General features: G+C 38.9%; 1 pseudogene; it reads left to right on the top strand.

Moving 5' to 3' along the window:
- The first annotated feature begins 6,234 nt into the window (after positions 1-6,234).
- Positions 6,235-8,512, top strand: LOC112413496 (ubiquitin-conjugating enzyme E2 variant 1 pseudogene; annotated as a pseudogene).
- Positions 8,513-9,957: the final 1,445 nt, after the last annotated feature.

The following is a 9,957-nucleotide window of genomic DNA, read 5'->3' as shown; positions in this document are numbered from 1 at the left end:
TATAAAAAAAAAGTTTCTAAATTTGATGAAATCTGTTATTAGTATTTTCTTTAATGAATTTCTTTAATGGATTGTCCTTGAGCATGTCAAGTCTAGGAACTCTTTGCTCAGCCTTAGATCCCAAAGTCTTTCTCCTTTGTTTTTTTCTAAAAGTTTTATAGTTTTAAATTTTATATTTAAATTTGTAATCCATTTTGAGTTAATTTTTGTATATGGTATGAGATTTAGGCTGAAGTTCATTTTATATATTTGTCTGTAGATGTCCAATTGCTTCAGCATCATTTGTTGAAAAGGTAACTTTTTCTCCATTTAATTGCTTTTGCATCTTTGTCAAAAATCAGTTGAGCAACCAGCATTTCCCATACTCTTTATATAATAGCTCTAAGCATTGTACTTAAATCATTGCTAAAAACTTTACAAAAATGTGTTAGCTTTAGTGTTCTTTTAAAAATAATTATTTCATCTTTCCTGATCATAAACTTACTCACCAAAGTATAATAGCCAAATGCTTTGATTAAATGAAGCTTAAAATCAAGTGTGTAATATCCATAATTCTGTAAAAAAAAGTCTTAGTTTTGCCTCAATATTTATTTCCATCTTAGATAGTCAATAATCACATTTCTTCTGCAGTGACTTCTTATACTGAAATAAATGACCTAAGGATGCCTTATTGCTGACATAGATCAGTTAGTTGCTAATGAAATAACTCCTTTTTAAGTAACTCCAAATAAATCTGCTGATCCATAAAAGATTCATCTTAAAGGAATCCGATTCATTTTCTGCCTCTACCACTTCCATGGACATGAAACATCTTTTATATTCTACCTTGTTTCAGCCATTCAGCTACTCTCTCTATCCTAAGAGTAGCACCTGGTTTGTAACAGTCTGTTCTAACTGGGAGAGATGATACATTTAGTAAGATGTCATGACCACAATATGAAGGACAGACCCCTCTCAAAAGAAAAATGATATTCAAGAATGTCCTCTGGTGTAAAAATTAATTCCAGGAAACAAGCGTTTGCTCCATTTCAAAGATCAGAAAGGCAGTGTTGAAAAAGAATTCCAAAGACAAACAAAAGCCGTGACTTAAGCTTCATTCCTGGGAATTAATTCCCTGTGTCATTTTGTATCTGGGGCAACAGAGGATGGTGCAGTACTTTAGCAAAAGCAAAATGCAACACCTCAGCAGATGTCTTCATAGCCGGAATCTCTTCAGGTCAAGAGCACCATCCTATCTTGTGTACCTTTGTAGGATAGTCCTTTCCAGGTAGATAATAGTAAGCTTGAATTTTTACACCCATGAAACCAGCACCTGACGTCAAGATACAGAACATATCCAGCACTCCAGGAAACTCCCTTGTGCCCTCTCCTAGCTAATACTCCCATTTAGAGTATGGCTTGGAAATGGAGGCCATGCCTTTTTTCTGGGTCTGCATACAATGATAGAATATGTGTAGGGAAAAAAAAAAAAGACATCTGTCTGGAAAAAATTATGAAATAAGGTATATATAGACAATTTTTCCTAAATCTCAGGAAAAAAAAGATGCCTATTTTGTTCAGCAAAATGTTTCCAGCATTGGATAAATCTAATAGTTATTTAAATGGTTGTTTTTAAGGAGTTGTGTAAGTTGTGATGGCTATTGATTGTTTTTAAGTTGTTAACTTGTGTATTTATGAGTAGAAAATTATTAGTTATATGACTGAGTATTCAACTCAAAATGTGGGTCATGAGATGTTGCTGCTTCCATGTGGCACTGTACAATAAAAAGAGATGACACTAAATCTACCTTTAAGCATCACTTGTTCCTGAGCAGAGCACTGAAAATATATTGCCCGTGTAGAAGCTCCAGAAATATGACCTGATGACTCAGAAAAGCTTTCATTCTCTGGGACCATGTTTACACACTTTGAAATGAGCCTGTCTGGAAGTGTTAATTCAACAGGGCATTTTGACAATTTTGCATAATCTTTTTATTTCTATTTTTAAAAAATATTTTAGTAAGCAAACAGATCTTAAGGGTAAAGCTTGATGGATTTTTACCCCCTGAAACCAGCACGTGACATCAAGATATAGAACATATCCAGCACTCCAGGAAGCTCCCTTGTGCCCTCTCCTAGCTAATGCTCCCAAAAGTTTTGGGTGTTTTTGAACTTGATATGAAAGGAATTATACAGTTTGTCCTCTTTTGTGTTTGACTTTCTTTTGCTCAGTACTATGTATGTGAGTTTCATCCATGTATTTGCATATATTGGTAGTGTATTCTTTTAATTGCTGAGTTATATCCCATTGTATGAATATATCATATGTATTTATCCATTCATCCATGGTTGCACATTTGTGTTGTTCTCAGGTTTTGGCTGGGAATATCATTTTTTGTCCATGCATTTTGGTACATGTGTACACATTTATGTTTGTGTATGTGGCCAAGAGTGGAATTACTGGATCCTAGGATATTTGTATTTTAGCCTTGCCAATTGCTGTTAAACATTTTTCCAAAGTGGTTTTACCAATTTATTTCCAACCAGCAGTGTGAAAGAATTCCAGTTACTCTACATCCTTGCCAACACTTGGCATTGTCAGTCCTTTTAATTTTAACTAGTCTGGTGATATCTCATTGAGGTTTGCAGTTGCAATTCTGATGACTAATAATACTGTGCAACTTTTCTTATGCTAACCAATCTGTGTTGGATGCAAATCTTTTAATATAAAAAGTACCATAAAATAGATGTTTTTATTTTTCTTCTAGATCTTAGATAAAAACAGCTGTCAACTCACAAAATTTCCTAAAACTATTCATTATTATCCCAAATTAATAAACTTGAAGAAAAGACACCAGAATCACATTTTAAAAAGCCACACAGGTCAGTGATAAGAAAGTACTATAACTGCCAAGTTTCATCTCAGGTAGCATTTCTCTTTTTGTTTTTTATTCTGTGCTAATCATAGAAAGTCCAGGGTATAATGTCTGTCACAAATAATCAGAGAGGTACATTATCACACTACGTATATCAGTTATATCTCAAAAGGTGGTAACTGTTAGAGCAGTGTAAGGGTTTGGAGTTTAGGATAAAATTTCATAAGATGCCAATGTTAAGTGGCATTTTATTTGACACATGTGGGTGTTTTATACTTTTATATTTCTGAGTACTGGATCATAACTGCATATGAATTACTCATAAATGTATAATATGAGAACTATTTAGAGACACATGGTACTATATATGAATATTCATCTAAAAAGCTCTTGATAGTTCATTAAACTTCACAGTTTGTTGGCGGCACATAAATGGCAAAGACTATCCACATTTCTGAAAGCAAGAGACAGTCTCAGTGAGACTTAGGTCATAAATGAAGGAAGAACTCCATACTCTAGCATGAACATTGAATCAGGTAGTGATGTTGAAATCCTTATGGCAATTAATGTCACTGGAAGTTTGACTGAAAATACAGCCACCTCCACTCCACCAGAAGGTCTGAATCTTACTGGGCGACTAACCACTTAACATTGGCCCACAAGTACTAACACTGTGTCACTGTTACTGGCTACATATATAGAAATAAGTGCAGCCAGTTTTGTGCTTGCTAAAGACTGAATGTTTGCATCCTCCCAAAATTCGTAGGTTGAAATCCTAATCCCCAGTATGATGGTATTTGGAAGTAGGGCCTTTGGGAGGTGATTAGGTCGTGAGGGTAGAACCCTCATGAATGGGATTAGTACCCTTATAAAAGAGATTCTAGAGGGATCCCTCATCCTTCTACCATTTGAGACAGAAAAACGGCTGTCTATGAGCCAAGAAATAGGCTCTCACAAGACAACGAATCTGCCAGAACCTTGATCTGGGACTTTCCAGTCTCCAGAACTGTGAGAATAAATGTTGTCTAAACCACCCAGCGTATGGCATTCTGTTACAGCAGCCTGAATGGACTAAGAGAGTGCTTTTGCCTTAAATCAGATGAGTTTGGCTTTAATTAATGCAACTGAATGATGATGATCAACAAGGTAAATTCTGGAGTCAGACTTCCATATGAGTCCTGGGTGAATCACTCAAGAACCACGAGAGCCTCCTTTTCCTTCATTGTAATGAAGAAGCTGGTAAACAACTGTCGCTACCTTTTCGTAAAGTTGTAAAGATAATCTATATTAAATAAAACCACAAAATGAAAAATTCTAGAGTAACAATACAAGACCTTGTTCTCATTAGACATTTTGGACATCTAAGAATACCTGTCCCCAAGAGAAAAGTGCATAAAAAATAAAGTGGTATGTTAAGAAGTTCTTTAGATTGGCTATTGTTGGATGGTTGGTGTTCGATGGATTTATGAGTTCCTTATACATAGTCTTGGGTCCACTTTTGTGTATTTTCAAAATTATCCAAAATATAAAGTTAAAGATGTTCCTTAAAGTAAAATAGAATAGAAACAGAGGAAAATGCTGCAATTCAGTGATTCTCAAAAGTGGTCCCTGAGACCAGCAGCATGAGCAGCTTTGTGGGATCTGGTATGAAATGCAAATCTTCAGGTCCCACCCTGAAAACTCAGTCAGAAACTCTGAGGGTGGGACCCAGTAGTCTGTTTTTAAACATGCCCTCTAGGTGATTCTAATGAACCCTAAAATGTAAGAACCACTGATGTAATGAAAATAATATTGGTCCAAGAGTTAAGAGATATGAATTGTAATTCAGAATTAATTGGGTTTGTGATCTTGGACAAGCCACTTGCCTTCTCTGAGCCTGCTTCTTCATCTCCAAATGAAGTCTGGATTGTGTGACCTTTTGGGCCCTCATCTCCAAGTGCAGTTAGAAAATATAATATCATTTCATAAACAGAAAATATTTCAGATTTCCCATTATAAAGGGCATTGGTGTTTGGATTTTACTATTAAGTCTAGATGACCTGGGTTGATTTACTTGTGTTTTTAATGATTGTGTATTATATTTGATACAGAGTGAGAACTTATACTGTCTATAACTAAAATACATTTGAGAAATTTACAAGTAAGCTCTGAGTTATAACTATTTATTAAATAAAGTCTTAGTATGAATCTTAAAAGTGTTTTTAAAGGTGTTTTAAACACCAAAGCTTGTCAGATATTTCTGCAAGTCTGCCACATTCCTCTATTTCATAAAGAGATGTTAAAAATGCACAGTGTCATGAAACTTGGGGCACTCTGAGTTATCCTTAGGGTGGGCGGAGAGGACATGAACTGAGGGGCAGAGGTTAGGAATAAATTCTATGAAGTCCCACCATCAATTGCCAGGACCTTTCTGGAGCTGAGCATTTGAAAATATAAGCTAAGTAATTAGGAACATGAGGCATGTTAGACTTGGAAGGGTATAAGCAAAGACCACATTCAGAAGCAGAGAGAGAAGCCAGGAGGTCTTTTTCTTTCCAGATGTGATCAGGCTACAAGGAGGAAGGCCAGAGCTTCCTTTGCTGTCATCCCATGTAACCCCCCAGATGCTGATAGCACTTCTTGAGACTTGAAGCCACCAGGGTCGCTCTCAGAATTGAAGCCTTGCTCCTTTCAATCATTATTAAAGAGCAGTTTAATGGGAAACCAAGAAAGCGTCATGTGACTGGGCCCTCAGGGTTCAGAGAACGTAATATCCAGGGCTGAGAAAAGGGGTCAGTCCTCAGTAACAATCCAGAGGAAGGCAATTCCTTCCCAGAGCGGTCTATTATTTGTAGGTTTAGATTGCAGGGGGCTTGAGGAACAACATGGCAGTGAGTTTCCTGGGTTTTTTTTTTTTTTTTTTATCACTTCCATACATCTTTGTGACAGGATGCTACAAAAGCTTCCAACCCAGAACTGCCAACAAGCACAGATTAAAACAAAACAAAAACCTGCTTTCCCTAGCTAAAGGCCCAGAAAATGGGTACCTTAACAACAGAATCCTTTTTGGTAATAGCTACCCTACTCCAGCGCAAAATACATGGAACATTGGAAAAACTGTACCCCTTCCCCAAAGTTCCACTGAAGTCAAACACAAGCAGATCTTTCACTCTGCCACTCCCCCCTGCACCACAGAGAGGTGGCAGCCCTCTGATTCCCCTGCCCAGTGGAGTTGGCAGAGCTGAGGGGGGTGCTAGTCATCTATCCTCTGCCCAGCATAGGCAGGCTGTGCACCAATTCCCCTACAGGAAGAGTACTGGCGAAGCTGAGTGGAGATCTGATCTTCCATTCCCCCACCGGCCAGAAGCAGGCGTTATTACCATTCTCCCTCCCCCCCAGGATGGTGTCAGTGGGCTCCAGCAGTGAACAGACTCTCCACATCTTCCTGGAAGAAATAAGACTAAATGAGGTAGTACGAGGCAGAGCTAGTCCCCACTAGCATTGCAGCCCTTTCCCTGTGTCTGTGGAACACAACGGGGAGCAGATTCTCAACTCCGCCCACCACCAGCAAAGAGGTAGATGAGGTGATGAGAGATGGAGCCGGCAGACACTCTATTTCCCTCTCCTCATGTAGTGTCAGTGGGGTCCAGCAGGGAGCTGAGCTTCCACATTCACTCAGCATCAACAAGGCAGTGAAAGTCAGTGTCACACATTTGCTGGGAAGATGTCAGCAGAGGGAAGGGTGGCTGAACTTCCACCTCAACTGTCTGCAGTGAGGTGTAAGTGCTCTGTTCCTCTTTTGTAAGGGTGATGCTGGTCAGGTCCAGTGGGAAACTGAACATAACCCCCACCTGGACCTCATGCTATACCTCAACAGGTGTAATAAACTCCGATCTAAATCTCACACCTTATACCAAAAAAACAAAAATTCAAAATTTTCATGCATTTAAATGTAAAACTTAAAACTATAAAACCTTTATGAGAAAAGAAATACTAGGAGAAAATCTTTGGGATCAGGTCTAGGCGAACAGTTGTTAAACTTGACACCCAAAGCATAATCCATAAAAGGAAAACATGATAAATTGGACCTCACTAAAAATATAAACTTTTGCTCTGCAAAAGACCCTGTGAAGAAGATGAAATACAAGCTTAAGACTTGGAGAAAATATTTCTAAAGAAGAATATGACAAAGTAGTAGTATCCAGAACATATGAAGAACTCTTAAAACTCAATGGAAACAACAAAGGAAAAATCCAGTTAGAAACTGGGATAAAACAAACAGACACTTAACCAAAGATAATATTCAGATGACAAAGAAGCATAAGAAAGATGTTTGACATCATTAGCCATTAGGGAAATGCAAATTAAAACCACTCTGAGATATCACTACATGTCTATTAGAATTCCTAAAATTAAAAAAAAAGATAGTGAAGGAGCGACAGCAACACAAGGTGGCAGCCACCGCAGGCTCGCGACTGAAAGTCCCTCGCAATTTCCAACTGTTGGAAGAACTCAACGAAGGCCAGAAAGGAGTAGGAGATGGTATAATTATCTGGGGTCTAGAAGATGATGAAGACATGACACTTACAAGATGGACAGGGATGATCATTGAGCCCCCAAGAACAATTTATGAAAACCAAGTATACAGCCTTAAAATAGAATGTGGAGCTAAATACCTAGAAGCACCCCCCTTTGTAAGACTTGTAACAAAAATTAATATGAATGGAGTTAATAGTTCTAATGGAGTGGTGGACCCAAGAGCCAAATCAGTGCTAGCAGAATGGCAGAACTCATATAGCATCAGTTGCCCTGCAAGAGCTTCAGCGCCTAATGATGTCTAAAGATAATATGAAACTTCCTCAGCCGCCTGAAGGACAGTGTTACAGCAGTGAATCAGAAAGAAAAACCACCAGCCCTCCCTTACCCCCCATTAGAATTAAACAGTCTTCATTTTCCACAGTAGTAAATTTTCTAGATACGTCTTGTAGACCTCAAAGTACTGGAAAGGAAACTCCCATTCAAAGGCAGTTTATCTTAAGATACTGTAAATGTGATACCAATTTTTTTGTCCATTTGAAATATATAAGTTGTGCCATAACAAATCATCCTGTCAAGTGTAACAACCACTGTCCACATATGAACTTCTGGGATCAAGAAAGTGTATTTAAATCGATTCCCGTCATAACCAGTGGGGCACATCTAACTCAACTGTGAAAAGACACATCACGCAATCACCTTGCTGCTGATTACATGGCCTGGGGTCTCTGCCTTCTCCCCTTCCCCTCTCCCTGCCTCCTCCCTCCCTGCGACAGCCCTCCAGCTGGGGGTGGCTTCTTAGAGTAGATGTGAGGGTTTCAGGTCACAGCCTGTGGGACTCCTGCTGGGTGTGTGTGGGTGCTTCGTCTGCACGCCTGGTTTCTTTCTTTAAGTCCTAAATGCTGACCCCCTTCCAAGCCACCATCCTCTTCCCACTCTCCACTACCACCCTTGGCCGAAGCATAGATTGTAACCCCCTCGGCTCCCCTCTGAAATTGGCCTTTGGTGAGGAATTCAGGGCTTTCCCCATATCTTCTCCCTCCACCTTAATCGAGCGTGCTGCTGCTTTGTCCTTCCTCCTCCTCAAGTCCCTTTTGGCACCATCACCACCCAGCACTTTCCATGACACTTCCTTGCTTTAATCAGAAGCCATCAGGTAAGGTTGGAAAGCGTCTCTGACCTCTCTCATTTAGTTTTGGAACCACACTTCTTACTCTCCACCAGCCTGGGAAATGAATGTTGGGTGCTCAGCCCTGCCACCCTCTGCTGCCGTCATCAGCTGATGCATATTTTTAGCTCAGGTTTTGATAAGGTGAAAAGAACAGTCAGCAGGGTTACTGAGACCTGCCAGCTCTAAAGTCCTTGGTGGTTAAACTTGGAGAAAGGCCACAGGAGACACTTGTAGGCACACACAATCCCTCTGAATGAATTGTTTTCTTTTCCTGTAATTGCTTTTGCTTTTAAAATTTGAAGAAGTTTTAAACAGGGCTCTCACTGGGTCATCCTTGCAATCCATTTGGGTCTAGTTTGGAATCTGACAACTGGAACAAAAAGAACCTTAGATTCAGTGCATACTTTGCTGCTTCTCACGGTCCTCAGCAGAGGTAAGAAAGAACTTGTTTGTACCCCCAAGTGGATCCCCAAAATTGGTGGGCTTGACTTCCTGGCAAAATTGCTGCATTCTTCCACTTTCCTGTTCAGGACCACTAAATGCTGAGATGTGGATGCATAACAAAATAAAAGCAATTCATTGTATTCTAAGGGTTTTTCTTTTTTTTTAGTGTTTGTATAAAACCACCTTTTGAAGCAGCAACCATCAAGTCTGAAAAGCAGCTGATGTTACCATTAATCTTTTTCTGGGGAAACCCTTAGTTCTAAGGATTTAACGTCCTGTAAGTAAAGTTTAACATAACAGTATTCCATAAGCAGCCTTTTCATTTTTCAGACCATTGCCTGATTTTAATATAATAAAAAGAAGTGTGCATTAATATTAAAAAAAAATAGTGACAGCACCAAATGCTGACAACAATGAAAAGAAACTGGAACACTCAAGCTTTGCTCGTGGGAATATAAAATTTTACAGCCCCTCTGGGCAACAGTTTGGCACTTTCTTATAAATCTAAACATGAAACTGCCATATTGCCCTGCAAATGCAATCTGGGTTATTCATCCCAAAGAAATGAAAACTTATGTTCACACAAAAATCTTTACACAAAGGTTCAGAGCAGTTTTATTTGTAATAATTGAAAACGGACACAACCCAGATATCCTTCAACTGGTGACGGGTTAAACTAACTGTGGTACTTTCATCCCATGGAACGCTTCTCTCAAATAGAAAGGAATGATCTATCGATACAGGCAAAAAGAAAAGTACACAGAGTGAAAGCACCAATCTCAAAAGGTTATGTGCTGTATGATTCTATTTATATAACATTTTCGAAATGACAAAATTGTAGAGATAGATGACAGATTAGTGGTTGCCAGAGGTGAGCAAAGTTGTGGGATGGGATGTTGGCAGTGATAAGACTGTTCTGTATGTTTACTGTGATGGTGAATCTGCAAACCTACATATGTGACAAAATTGCAT

This window comes from Neophocaena asiaeorientalis, unplaced genomic scaffold, assembly GCF_003031525.2.
Source record: "Neophocaena asiaeorientalis asiaeorientalis breed wild unplaced genomic scaffold, Neophocaena_asiaeorientalis_V1.1 scaffold361, whole genome shotgun sequence".
Classification (NCBI taxonomy): domain Eukaryota; kingdom Metazoa; phylum Chordata; class Mammalia; order Artiodactyla; family Phocoenidae; genus Neophocaena; species Neophocaena asiaeorientalis.
This window is presented reverse-complemented; position numbering and strand designations above follow the sequence as displayed.